Genomic DNA, 14443 nt, shown 5'->3' on the forward strand with positions numbered 1-14443 from the left:
CTTTCAGGTATATATTTTGCAGTAGTTTATGGATACGTGTGCACATAAGCTCTCTCTCACAGAAACTGGTGTATGTCTAGGTTATGGGACTTTGTTAGAAAGTGAACTACCTGAGATGAAATTAGAGTGTACTATTAAAGGAAAGGTCTCACCCGAGTAATGAAGCTGAAGGGTTGTCATTCCACACGTGAAGTCTCTGGATACAGTCTGAGGTGAAGCATGTTGAGATGGCAATCGTTGCTTTGGTTAGGTTGTGATTGGCGGATGCAATATTATTTGGTTTGGATTGGGAGATGCATACGGGAAAGTGGGCCCTATCCAAGGGTGCCAGGACTGGGGGAAGTAGGGGCTCTATAGTGAAGATGTGAGGTTCCTGCTGTCTTAGGGTTCAAAAAGACAATCAGTAGTTAATATTATTATCACATTATTTGTTAATTGGGTTAACTTTGAAAAGTCCCTTTGTTATGGTTTGCTGTACAGTACCCAGTATCTTGTATATAGCTGTGCTATTGGAAGCTTCTAATCTACTTGGTCTAGGCTTTTGAGAGAGTCCACATATCAAATACGTAGCCTATATATTAAAAATATTCAGTTTGTCTTTTGAGAAACTTTGAGACATACAATTGATTTCCCCCTCTCATATTAATTAACTACTGATTTATATGTCTACATTTTGCTAGGAGTGTACATAAACACCATTCCCACCACCAAAGGACTGTGACCCATCCCTCCCGCCCACTCCCACCCCCCACTGGCCCAGAAAGCTACATGTCTACCCCTCACCACTGGGTTTTTACTTTGGTGCCCTACTTACAATTTGATCAGGTCCTGCTTTTAGTTTCCCTTTCAGATCTTCTAAGTCAGCTTCTGTTGATGAGTGGGATCATCCCATATTCATCTTTATCTTTCTGACTTAGTTCACTTAACATAATTCCTTCTAGCCCTGTCCAAGATGGGTCAGAGAAGGTGGGTTCATTGTTCTTGATAGCTGCATAGTATTCCATTGTGTATATATACCACAGCTTTCTCAGCCATTCATCTGTTGTTGGGCACCTGGGTTGCTTCCAGGTTTTAGCTATTATGAATTGTGCTGCTATGAACATAGGAGTACACACCTCTTTTTGGTTGGGTGTTATGGAGTCCTTGGGGTATAACCCCAGGAGAGGAATTATTGGGTCATATGGAAGGTACATGTCTAGCCTTCTTAGAGTTTTCCAGACTGCGCTCCACAGAGGCTGTACCAATTTACATTCCCACCAGCAATGTAAAAGGGTTCCTCTGTCCCCACATCCTCTCCAGCATTTGTTGCTGCTGTCCTTTTTGATGTATGCCATTCTTACAGGTGTGAGGTGGTATCTTAGTGTTGTCTTAATTTGCATTTCTCTGACAATCAGTGACCTAGAGCAGTTTTTCATATGTTTGTTAGCCTTTTGGATCTCCTCTGTGGTGAATGTTTTGTTCATTTCCTCTGCCCATTTTTGGATGGGGTCATTTGCTTTTTTGGTGCTAAGTTTGCTGAGCTCTTTATATATTTTGGTGATTAGTTTCTTGTCTGATGTCTGGCATGTGAAGATCTTCTCCCATTCTGTGAGGGGTCTCTCTGTTTGTTTAATAGTTTCTTTGGATGTGCAGAAGCTTTTCAATTTGATGTAGTCCCATTGGTTTGTTTCTGCTTTAGTCATCCTTGCAATTGGGTTTGATTCATCAAAGATGTCCTTGAGGTGTATGTGGGAAAGTGTTTTACCAATGTTTTCCTCTAAGTATTTGATTGTTTCTGGTCTGACATCTAGGTCTTTGATCCATTTGGAGTTGATTTTTGTTTCTGGTGAGATAAAGTGGTTCAATTTCATTCTTCTGCATGTTTCAACCCAGTTTTCCCAGCACCATTTATTGAAGAGAGCCTCCTTTTTCCATTTAATACTTTGGGCCCCCTTATCAAAGATTAGATGCCCATAGGTGTTGGGATTTACTTCTGGGCTTTCAATTCTGTTCCACTGGTCTGTGTGCCTATTTTTGTTCCAGTACCATGCTGTTTTGATGATGATGGCTTTATAATATAGTTTAAGGTCTGGGAATGTGATGCCTCCATTTCTGTTTCTTTTCCTTAAGATGGTTTTGGCAATTCTAGGTGTTTTCAGGTTCCAGATAAATGATTGTAGTGTTTGTTCTATTCTCTTAAAGAAGCCTGGTGGAACTTTGATGGGTAGGTATTGCATTAAATTTGTATATGGCTCTGGGGAGAATATTCATTTTGATGATATTTATTCTTCCAATCCATGAGCATGGGATATCTTTCCATTTCTTGGTATCAGTTTCTATCTCCTTGAGTAGCGACTCATAGTTTTCAGCATACAAGTCTTTCACTTCTTTGGTCAACTTTATTCCTAGGTATTTGATTGATTTTGCTGAAACAGTAAATGGGAGTGATTTCTGGATGTCTTCTTCTTCAGATTTAGTGTTTGCATAAAGAAATGCCACTGATTTTTGTACATTGATTTTGTAGCCTGATACCTTGCTATATTGCCTAACAACTTCCAGTAATTTTCTACTGGATTCTTTAGGTCTTTCTATGTATACTATCATATCATCTGCAAATAGTGAGAACTTGACTTCTTCCCTTCCAATCTGTATCCCTTTGATTTCTTTCTCTTGCCTGATTGCTATGGCAAGAACTTCCAATACTATGTTGAAGAGTAACGGTGACAGTGGACAGCCCTGTCTAGTCCCCGATCTGAGGGGGAATGCTTTCAGCTTCTGTCCATTGAGTATGATGTTGGCTGTAGGTTTGCTATATATAGACTCTACTATCTTGAGGAATTTCCCATCTATTCCCATTTTTTGTAGAGTTTTGAGCATGAATGGGTGTTGGATTTTGTCAAAGGCTTTCTGTGCATCTATTGAGATAATCATGTGGTTTTTGGCTTTGCTTTTATTGATGTGATGAATGACATTGATTGATTTACGGATGTTGAACCAGCCTTGCATTCCTGGGATGAATCCCACTTGGTCATGATGAACAATATTTTTGATGTGTTGCTGTATCCAGTTGGCCAAGATCTTGTTTAATATTTTGGCATCTATGTTCATCAGAGATATTGGTCTGTAGTTTTCCTTTTTTGTTCTGTCCCTATCAGCTTTTGGTATCAGGGTGATGTTGGCTTCATAAAAGGTGGAAGGGAGTATTCCTGTTTCTTCAATCTTATGGAATAGCTTAAGAAGTATGGGTATTAACTGTTTCCTGAAAGTTTTGTAGAATTCGTTTGTGAAGCCATCTGGTCCAGGACTTTTGTTGTTGGGGAGATTCTTAATAACAGTTTCAATTTCTTTGTCTGTGATTGGTGCATTTAGATTTTTTAGTTCTTCTTGGTTCAGTTTTGGAAGTGCATAGGTTTCTAGGAATTGTTCCATTTCTTCCAGATTCTCTAGCTTGGTGGCATATAGTTCTTTATAGAAGTTTCGCAGAATTCTCTGGATTTCTGTGGTGTCAGTTGTGATATCTCCTGTATCGTTTACAATTCTATTAATTTGAGTCTTCTCTCTTTTTTGTTTGGTGAGTCTGGCTAGGGGTTTGTCAATTTTGTTTAATCTTTCAAAGAACCAACATTTGGCTTCATTGATCTTTTGTATGGTTCTTTTATTTTCGATGTTGTTTATTTCTGCTCTAACTTTAGTGATTTCTGTCCTTCTGGTTGCTTTAGGGTTCCTTTGTTCCTCTTCCTCTATGTCCTTGAGGTGTGTAGTAAGGTCGTTCATTTGGGCTTCTTCTTGGTGTTTAATATGTGATTGTATGGCTATAAGTTTCCCTCTCAGTACTGCTTTCGCTGTGTCCCAAATATTTTGATTGGTTGTGTCTTCATTTTCATTAGTTTCCAGGAACATTTGAATTTCCTGTTTGAGTGAGTCTCTGACCCAGTGGTTCTTAAGGAGCATGTTGTTTAGTTTCCAAATTCTATGTCTTTTAATAATTTTCCGTTTGTTGTTAAAAGTTAGTTTTACTCCACTGTGGTCTGAGAAGATACTTGGGATGATTTCAATGCTCTTGAATTTATTGATGCTGTCTTTGTGGCCTAACATGTGGTCTATCCTTGAGTATGTGTTATGTGGATTTGAAAAGAAGGTGTATTCCAGTTTTTTGGGGTGGAGGAATCTGAAAATGTCCAAGAGGTCTAGTCTGTCAATCTCTTCATTCAATTCTCTTGTATCTTTATTGGTTCTCTGCTTTGTTTATCTGTCTAAGTGTGAGAGTGGGGTATTGAAGTCTTCCACTATTATTGTATTACTATTGATGTATTTTTGAAATTCTTTCAGTAGATGCTTAATGTATTTAGATGGTCCCTCGTTGGGTGCATAGATGTTAATAATTGTTAAGTCTTCTTGGCTGATTGATCCTCTAATCATTATGTAATGTCCTTGCCTATCTTTTATTACTTTATTTAATTTAAAATCTATCGTGTCTGAGATGAGAATGGCTGTTCCTGCCCTTTTTTGTGGACCGTTAGCCTGTATGATAGTTTTCCATCCTTTCACTTTAAGTCTGTGTTTATCTTGTTGTGACAGATGGGATTCTTGCAAGCAGCACATGGTTGGGTTATGTTTTCTGATCCATCCCCCCACCCTGTGCCTTTTGATGGGTGAGTTTAAGCCATTGACATTTATTGATATTATGGATTTAATGTATTGTAGTGCCATTGTTCTAAAATACAATTTGTTTACTCTGATATATTGCAAGTATTATAGTGATGTTCTTGTTTATAAGAGGTCTTTTAGTACCTCTTTCAGGGCCGGCTTGGTGATAGTTGCCTCCTTTAACTGTTGTTTGTCTAAGAAGGTTTTGATCCCTCCATCTAGCTTGAATGAAAGTCTAGCAGGATATATTATCCTTGGTTAAAACCCTTTTTCATTCAGGGCTCGATAGATATCTTGCCACTGCCTTCTGGCTTTTAGAGTTTGAGTTGAGAAATCTGCAGATAGTCTTATGGGTTTTCCCCTGTATGTGACTTTTTGTTTCTCTCTTGCAGCCTTTAGGATCCTTTCTTTATCCTTACTTCTTCTCATTGTGACTATGATGTGTCTTGGTGTTTTCAGGTCTGGCTTGATTCTGTTTGGTACTCTCTGGGCCTCTTGAACCTTGATATCCTTTCTGTTATTCAGGTCTGGGAAGTTTTCTTGTATTATTTCCTCTAGAATGTTTTCTTCCCCTTCCTCTCTTTCTTCCTCTGGCAGGCCAATTATACGAATGTTACTTCTTTTGAGATCATCCCATATGTCTCTGTTGTTGTTTTTAGTGTCTCTCAATCTCTTTTTAAGCTCTTTCACCTCTTTCTTAGTTTTCTCTAACTCATCCTCTGTCTGACTAATTCTGTTTTCTGCTTCTGTTAGTCTGCTTTCCCTTGCCTTAGCGTCTTTCTTCATTACAGCTATTTCAGCTTTCAGTTCTCTAATTGTCTCAAGATAATCAGTATTTTCCTTGGGGGTCTCAACTGTTGTTTCCCTAATACTGCCATTCCTTTCCTCCAATGTTGTTTTCATTTCTGTGATTAATAAGTTTATTATTGCTTGCATACTTTTCTTATCTATGGTTACTTCTGACTGATTTGTGGTTTCTTCCGGGCTCTTTTCTTCATTCATTGGGGTAGCAGTTTTATTTGTTTTTAATCTACCCATTTTTTTTAATGTGTTTCTCTCTTTTTTTTTTTTTATGCTCTGTTGTTCCTCAGTTGTTGTGTTTTGAGCACAAGTAACACTGTACTAAATACCTTTATGACAATTGCACTCACCAACCTCCGGAATAACAGTAGCAACTGAAGTAAGTATTGAAGGAGTTTAATCGTTACCTGTTAGCCAACCAATTTCTCCAGTCCGTGAAAAACTAGTAACCAAATCCCAGTGAAGAAAGAGAAAAGAAAGAGAGGATAGCAAGAATAGACAGTTATGCAAATCTACTATCCAGTATATATTCTAAGGGTAACAAGAGTGTAAAGGGAACTATAGCAGAGATACACACATAGAGAGTCCACTCTGGGTCAGATTTCTTCCCCAAAGTAATTCACAAATTCAGAAAGGCAAAGAAGAAAGAAGTGTATGACAAGATTAAAAAAAAAAGAGAGATAGAGAGAGATAAGAGAGAGAAAAGGGAGAAGATTTAGAAGAAGAGTTGTGATTAAAGAGCAGTGCGAGGAACTTCCCAAATGTGTATCAGTGAATTTAAAAAAAAAAAACAAAAAACACCCTGTTTGGTGGTATGGGGTATCCTGCTAGTAGCTGGTCCCAGGCACTGCTTATTGGGGGGGGGAGGCGGGAAGGATGTATGCTTGAAAATTAAAAGGAAGAAAAAAGAATTTTTTTCCCCTACTCTAATTCTTAACCCAAATTAAGTTATAGACACCTCCTTGTTGTCACCGCTATGGCCCCTTATTGGCTGGCCTGCTAAAGGCAGAAAATCCTGTTGTTTACAAGAGATGTGTCCGGAGCTCCAAGGCTAGCCGCTTCTCAGTCCGCCATCTTCCGGGAAACCCCCCCCTCCAGACTTTTTTAAAGGATTTCTCAAAAATGAAAACTATCTCCAAGTCCTTTGATCCAATGAGAGCTATACTCAAGAAGTCTTTGGATCCGCCCTCAGGGTCGTGGTGGACCCTGGAGACTCCCAAGAGAAAGCCCCCGAGCTAAAGTGCTCTCTCCGGGTCCTCTGCCCGCCGCGCTCTGCAACCGGCAGAGGAGCCGCCTTCCTGGGCTGGCGGAGGACAATGCCCGGCGCACTCGCCTTGCCCGGCGCCGCCTGGGAATTCTGGTGCCCCGCTAGTCCGTGTCACCTTTACTCTAATTCTTAACCCAAATTAAATTGTAATCACTTCTTTGGTGTCTCCCCTTATTGACTGGCCTGTTAAAGGCAGAAAATCCTACTGTTGCCGACGATGCGATCAGAGCACTCGCTGTTAGCGACTTCTCAGGCCACCATCTTCCTCTTCTGCCCTTTTTTGTGGGCCATTGGCTTGTAGGATAGTTTTCCATCCTTTCACTTTAAGTCTGTGTTTGTCTTGTTGAGTTAGGTGGGTTTCCTGTAGACAGCATATTGTTGGGTTGTGTTTTCTGATCCATCTTCCTACTCTGTGCCTTTTAATAGGTGAATACAGGCCATTGACATTTATTGATATCAAAGATTGAAGATATTTTAACACCATTCTTGTAGAGTTTTAGAGTGTTCTGATATATGTCCTATTTATGGTGGTCTGATTGTTTATAGGAGACCTTTCAGAATTTCTTTCAGGGCAGGCTTGGTGATAGTTGATTCCTTCAACTGTTGCTTGTCTGAGAAGGTTTTGATGCCTCCATCTACTCTGAATGACAGTCTAGCAGGATATAGTATTCTTGGTTGAAAGCCTTTCTCATTGAGCACTCAATAGATATCTTGCCATTCTCTTCTGGCCTGTAGTGTTTGTATGGACAAGTCTGCTGCTAATCTTATGGGTTTTCTTTTGTAGGTGACTCTTTGTTTTTCTCTTGCATCCTTCAGGATCTTTTCTTTATCCTTGTTCCTTTCCATTCTAAGTATGATATGTCTTGTTGTCTTTAGGTCTGGGTTAATTCTGTTTGGGACCCTCTGGGCTTCTTGAATCTTTATGTCTTTGATGTTGTCTAGACTAGAGAAGTTTTCAGCTATTGTGGCCTAGAGATTGCTTTCTTCTCCCCTTCTCTTTCTTCCTCTGGTATGCCAATAATGCGTATATTGTTTCTTTTGAAGTCATCCCATAGGACTTTATTGTTGTTTTCAGCATCTTTTAATCTCTTTTTGAGATCTCTTACTTCTTTTTTAGTTGTCTCTAATTCGTCCTCGATCTTGCTAATTCTGTCTTCAGCCTCATTGATTCTGTTCTCTTTGCCCTCTACTGTTTTCTGGAGTTCATCTATTTTGTTGCCCTGTTCTGATACTGTTTTAGCTTGTTCAGCGAGTTGTGTTCTTAGCTCAGCTATTTCAGCTTTCAGCTCTCTAATAACCATGAGATAATTAGTATTTTTTTCCGTAGTCTCATTTATTGTTCCTGTATTTCTGATTACAATTTTTTTCAAATTCTTTACTCACTCCTGTGATTATTTCCTTAGCTAGTGTTTGGATGTTGAACTCGTTATTTTGTGCTTCACTCTCTGGGAAACTTTTAGCTGGACTCTTGTCCTGGTTCATTTCTCCAATATTTCTTATTGTTGTTTTAACCATTTTATATATTATGTTATGAGTTCCCTCTCTTAGTACTTTTCAAATTATTGATCACTATTTCCTGGATTGACTTGTGTCTAAGTAAGTTAATTAAAGGGTTCACAGTGGTGGAAGTTAACAGTTGTTTCAATAGTATTTTAATCCCTGAGTTGGAGCTCAGTGGTTTAAAAGCCCCCCCCTTTTTTTCCTTCCCTGTAGGCTATGGGAGCCTGAGGGCTTCTGAACTATAAGTAGACTTCTTAGCTTAATCACTGACTCCTGACCATGAGATAAGGCAGGGTGTGGCAGAGATAATCCAGTGGTTATGCAAAGAGACTTTCACAGCCCCTCAGCTATGCCACCGAGGTATGGGTCTTCTCCTGAGTTTCCTGGTTAGATCTCTGTCCCCCGGTGTCCCTCCCTGCCACTGCTCCAGATTCTGAGGGCAGTAGCAATGGAGACTCAGAGTTGCACTTGGTGAGTCTCTGGGGAGTCCTCTCCTCCCTTCAGCTGTCTCCTTGTTGGTGGAGCAGACTGGAGGTGGTGTCTCAACTGATAAACTGTTGGACTGTTAGCAGTCACTTAATCTCTCCCTAGGCTCCTCTCTGTCACCAGCCACACGTGTTTGTACTCACTGGTGATTTAGTGGGTTCCTGTGGTCATTCTAGTCCTGTCTTGTTTCGGTCCCGGGTGGTCTCCTTTGGTATTCCTAGTTGATCCGGGAGATGAGAGGAGAGGAGAGGAGAGGAGAGGAGGGGAGGGAAGGGGAGGAGAGAAGAGGAGAGAGAGATCTGCTGCTGCTCGTAGCTCCGCCTCCAGAAGTCTTCCTGCCAAATTTTCTATATATTTTTTTAAACATTTTATTTTATGTTTCTTTTTTAAAAAATATTTTATTTTATTTATTTATTCCCTTTTGTTGCCCTTGTTGTTTTATTGTTGTAGTTATTATTGTTGTTATATTTTCTATATTCTTGATGCTCTGGTATTCTTGGTGCTCTTGATGCTTTCTGACTGGTGAGAGATTGCCTGTTCTGGATTTACCAACTAGCCAATTACCATGAGCATGCGGTTTATGTGCATATCAACCAATCCTGAGTTCATTCCAACACTACTTTTTACCTGTTTTTGTTTTGTTTGTCTTTACCAGAACACTGGTCAGCTCTGCCTTATGGTGGTACTTGTCTCTGTTTCTCTATCTAATTCTCATAATCCACAGGCAATATTGCTTTGTCCTGATCATCATGAGTAGGTAACTAAACATTATCTTTTCACCCGAACTGCCCTTGCGGCTACAGACAGACTATGATAGTCAACGACTGCCACCTCTCCAGATTCAAAGGAGGTCTCGAAACTTTACATCAGGCTCAACATGATGCTGTTGACTGGCTACAGAAGAAGGGCAAACGCTAGAAGAAGAATCTTTTCACATTTTTGTTTATATCATTGGAAATCATAAGCAAAACTTAAAATTTCTCAAAATTGATATGAAGTAACCACTTGCCAATGCCTTATCATTTAAGAAAATACTGAGAGGGTGGAGCACCCAGTTGCATTTACATGTTACAATGTATAAGGACCTGGGTCCAAGCCCTGTACCTCACTTGCAGAGGGAGAGTTTTATGAGTAGTGAAGCAGTTTTTCAGGTGTTTCTCTTTCTCCTTCTCTATCTCTGCCTACCCCTTGATTTTTCTCTGTCTCTGTCCAATAAATAAATAGATACAATATATAAAAGAAAATTCTGACATTTTTATAACCAATCAGTATAAAGAATAAACAACCCCTTTGTTATTGTGTGAGCTGTTTGTGGCAGTGTTTCCCTGAAACTCATTGCATATTTTGACTTACATGCTCCTGGCCTATAAACTATTTTAGGTGTTTGAGCACAATAACATTTTACAAATTAAATTTAAGAACATTTTATATTAAAGATAACCTTTATAGCTCACAGCCCCTGAAAATTACTCAAGTCATCTAATTCTTTTTTTTTTTCCTCTAGTTGCTGGGGCTCAGTGGACTTTTTTTTTAAGTCATCTAATTCTAAATTTATTCAGCTACTTACTTTGCTTTATCCATTTCTTCTCACAAAAACCACAATAAAGACTTTCCTCTTCCTCTGAACTAAAGGTCCTTCCTGGCATGGTATAATTACTCCTTTTAAAAACTGTAAGTAAACTGGGGAATGTTATGCATGAACAAACTATTGTATTTACTGTTGAATGTAAAACATTAATTCCCCAATAAAGAAATAAATTTTAAAATAAATAAATAAATAAGAAACTGGGAGGAGTTGTATTGTTATATGGAAAACTGGGAAATGTTATTCATGTACAAACTATTATATTTACTGTCTAATTTTACATAAAGTATTAATTCCCCAATAAATAAATAAATAAATAAATAAAAAATAAAAACTTTAAGTAATATCCTCCCCAAATCACAAGAATAACTGTGTTTTTAAAAGGGTCTTATTGACAAAAAAAAAAAAACAAACAACAACCTATAAGGTGGAAAGCAAGTATGACCAGCACATGCTATAAAGTCAGCTTAGAAGTAGGGAAATGGAGCAGATGGACTATATGTCAGATAGGGTTAGGATGTTTGTAACTATCACTATGTGTTTAGGAGTTTTACCTGACGCTGTTGACTGGCTACGGAAGAAGGGCAAACGCTAGAAGAAGAAGGGAAAATCTTGGATATTTATCATGAGAGAAATATGTGGTTGAGAAACATTCATTGAACATACATAGCTATATATTATATGTATAAAGTATGGCCAAGAACATAGGAGGTGTGCTTCTTTCTTTCCTTTTTTTTTTTTTTTTTAAATTCAGTGCTGAGGTTGAACCTATAGCTTCATACATGTGTGATACCTGTGAGCCATCTCCCAGCCCAGTATTATATTTTTTTTAATTGAAAAAAAATACTGTTTTATAGTGTTGTTTGGGGAGAGCTTCTTAATTTTTTGTTTCCCTGAAATAAGTACCAGTATATCTCACCTACCACTAAATAGCCATCTCCTTCTACGGTAGGCCACTGGACCCCTAATCTCCTGTTATCTCCTTCTCCCTGCCCATTAGTAAACTCAGATCTGCTGATAATAGAGAGATTTATTAATGTCTTACTCTTTTTCCTTGCTTTGTTTCTTAAATTCCACATATGAGTGAGATCACACAATATTTGTGTTTTTCTTATGGCTCATTTCATTTGGTATAAGCCCCTCTATTGTATATGCATGCCCAGCTTTCCTTATCCATCCTCCCCCCCAAGTTGTTAGGTTGTCTCCAAGTCTCCCCCCCTCCAGGATTATTGCTCAGTATGAACCCACTGCTCCTGGAAGGTGTTTTTTTTCTTTTCTTTTTTTTTTGGATAGAACAGAAATTTAGAGGGGAGGGGGAGACAAAGAGGGAGAGAGACAGAGAGACACCTGCAGTCCTGCTTCACTACTAGTGAAGTGTGACTCCCCTGCAGGTGGGGAGCCAGGGGCTGGAACCAGGATCTTTGCAGGGGTCCTTGCACTTCTACTATGTGCACTTAACCCTGTGCACCAACACCTGGCTCCCCATACATTTCTTTAGTTAAGTTTTTCAGTACTCTTCAGCTAGGTATCCAAGAAAAGAGTTACTGAATCATGTAAGACCCTTTAAACAATTACTCATTTCAAGTAATCTCTTTATTGTTTCTCCATAGGAGAAAAAAATAATTTCTTTTTCTCCACCTTCTTGCCAGGATTTAGTGTTTCTATCCTTGTCAATAAAAGCCTTTCTCACAGGTATACGGTACTATTTCATTGTTGTATTGATTTGTATTTCCCTGATAATAAGTTATAGTAAACTTTTTTTCGTATGCCTGCTGACCATCTGTGTATCTTCTTTGATGAAGTCTCTGTTAAGATCTTCTCCCCATTTTTTGGACAATGTTGTTTGTTTCTTTCTTGAAGAGTTTTGTGAATTATCTATCTTGGTTATGAGCCCTGTTTGATGTATGATGTATAAAGTATCTTCTCCCATAGATGGAGGATATGCCTTTTTGTTTTGATCATTTAACTTGCGTGTGCATGGCTTAATAAGCTTTTTGGCTTGATGTAATCCCACTGGCTTATTTTTTGCTTTTCTTTTCTTTTCTTTTTTTCTTCTTTGCCTCCAGATTTATTGCCATGGCTTGTTGCCTGCACCACAAATCCACTGCTCCCGGAGACCATTTTTTCCCCTTTTGTTGCCCTTGTTGTTTTTATCATTGTTGTGGTTATTATTATTGTTGTTATTGTTGCTGTCGTTAGATAGGACAGAGAGACATGGGGAGAGGACAAGAGATAGAAGGGGACAGAAAGAGAGTGGGGGTATAGCATAATGGTTATGCAAAGAGACTTTCATGCCTGAGGGTTTCAAGTCCCAGGTTCAATCCCCCACACTGCCATAAGCCAGAGTTGAGCAGTGCTCTGGATAAAATAAATAAATAAATAAAATCTTAAAAAAAACAAACAAACAAACCTTTTGGGGCCCGGTGGTGGTGCACCTGGTTGAGCGCACATGTTACAATGCGCAAGGACCTGGGTTCAAGTCCCCAGTCCCCACCTGCAGGGGGAAAGCTTTGCGAGTGGTGAAGCAGGGCTACAGGTGTCTCTCTGTCTCTCTTCCTCTCTATCTACCCTTTCCTTCTTGATTTCTGGTTGTCTCTTTCCAATAAATAAATAAAGATTTTCTTCTTTAAAAAAAAAAAAGAAGAAGGGGACAGAAAGATAAGACACCTGCAGACCTGCTTCACCACCTGTGAAGTGACTCCCCTGCTGGTGGGGAGCTGGGGGCTTGAACTGTGATCCTTACACTGGTCCTTGCACTTTGCACCATGTGCGCTTAACCCGCTGTTTTTGTTTTCTTTAGTGCTGAACTTGAGTCTTCAAAAACAGCTCTAAAGCTGATGACATGGAGTGTTCTGTAAATACTTTCCATTTTTTAAAAGTTTTTTTAAAACTATCTTTATTTGTTGGATAGAGACAGCCAGAAATCGAGAGGGAAGGGAGGGAGATAGGGAGAGACCAAGAGACACCTACAGCCTTGCTTCACCACTCATGAAGCTTCCCCCTTGCAGGTGGAGAGCTAGGGGCTCGAACCCAGGTCTTTGTGTACTGTAACGTGTGCGCTCAACCAAGTACGCCACTATCTGGCCCCCAATATATTCTGTATATTTTATGGCTTTCAGTCTAGCAACCACTTTTTAAATTTTAAATTTTTTTTTAAAAATTCATTTTGATTTGACTATTTTGTTGAATCCAATTTTACCCCCCCTTTTTTTTTTGAGAGAGAGAGAGAGAGAGAAAGGAGGAGAGAGAGGGACACACCAAAGCACTAGTCAGTTATCCATGGAGTTTTCATGTTTTAATCTTCGATGCCGTCCTTCTTATATTCATGAGGTGCAGGAGATTGAACTGAGGGTTGCACACATAGAAGATATGCACTCTACCTGCTGAGGCATCTCCTAGGTGGTGGTGGTTAGTTTTTATTTATTATGGTAATGAGGGTTACCCTGCAGCTAAGCCCTAGCACCACATGGAAGTAGCATGGACAGCCTTTGTTTTGTTTGTTTTTAAATGTGGCTTTGGGAAATAAACTCAGGCCTCAGATGTGTGATATAGGGCCCATTTCTTCTGTTATTTTCTTTCTTCTTTTCCTTCTTTTATTTTTTAGTTTAGAGAGAGAGAAATACCTCAGCACCCTACCCTTCAAGCTGTCCATGCTACTCCCATGTGGTGCCAGAGCTAACTGCAGGGTCAGCTTGTTTTGGTCACCAGGGTTTCCCCATTCTGGGCACTTTCCCCCAATTTCCCCATACCAGGGCCTTGAAGTCAGGGCATGGTAATGTGTGCTTCCAGCAGGCTTAGCCTCATAAATGAAATTATTTTCTAATTTCATTTTGAATTATTTGTTATTAACATATGGAAATACAGGACCAGAGAGATAGCTCAGTGTGTTAGAACTCAAAATTTATACACCAGAAGTCCCAAATTTAATCCCTTTCATCACTATAAACCAGAGCTGAGCAGTGACCCTCATAAAAGTCGATTAATAAATCTTTGTTAAAAAATAGTTTTCTTCATTGAACTCTTGTTTACTTCAACCTTTCAGATCTTGTTTAACAAATAATGTTTTGATGGCTTTCACTGTGTACCTATCTACACATTTGCCATCTGTAAATAATGGTATCTCTGTGTATTCTTTTCCAGTTCAGATTACATTCATTCATTCTTGCCTATTTGCTCTG

At 39.1% G+C, this 14443-nt stretch overlaps 1 protein-coding gene across 1 annotated transcript in view; it reads left to right on the forward strand.

Annotated features, from left to right (window-relative positions):
- Positions 1-14443, forward strand: part of BTBD8 (BTB domain containing 8) — a 127415-nt gene that overhangs the window by 13610 nt on the left and 99362 nt on the right. The window lies entirely within an intron of this gene.

Source organism: Erinaceus europaeus, chromosome 11 (assembly GCF_950295315.1).
Source record: "Erinaceus europaeus chromosome 11, mEriEur2.1, whole genome shotgun sequence".
Taxonomy (NCBI): domain Eukaryota; kingdom Metazoa; phylum Chordata; class Mammalia; order Eulipotyphla; family Erinaceidae; genus Erinaceus; species Erinaceus europaeus.